We start from the raw sequence: 324 nt of genomic DNA, 5'->3' as shown, positions 1-324 counted from the left end.
AACTTGACTTGTTTGTCGCCTTTCGATGTATTACCTTGTTTTGTAGAACGACAATCCTACGTATGATGACCCTTTTTCCCACAGGCGTAACACTTGTCAGTTGTAGTTTGGCTTTAATTCGCTGTGTTCCGCCCAAGATCCTTGCCCACGTGCGTGTTTAATTCACTGTCCACGTGTTGAGCAAAATGGGTGAGTTCCTGTGCTTGCCGCAGGAAATCCTTCCTTACAGGGTCATACTTCGCCATCAGCACCTGCTTTAACTCAGGGCATGCGAACTTCACATTGTTCTCTAGGACTAGGTCGTCTCTTCCACCTGCCACAGCC

The sequence above is a fragment of the Plasmopara halstedii genome (assembly GCF_900000015.1).
Source record: "Plasmopara halstedii genome assembly, contig: Scaffold_322, whole genome shotgun sequence".
Lineage (NCBI taxonomy): Eukaryota > Oomycota > Peronosporomycetes > Peronosporales > Peronosporaceae > Plasmopara > Plasmopara halstedii.
Note: the sequence above shows the minus strand (reverse complement) of the source record.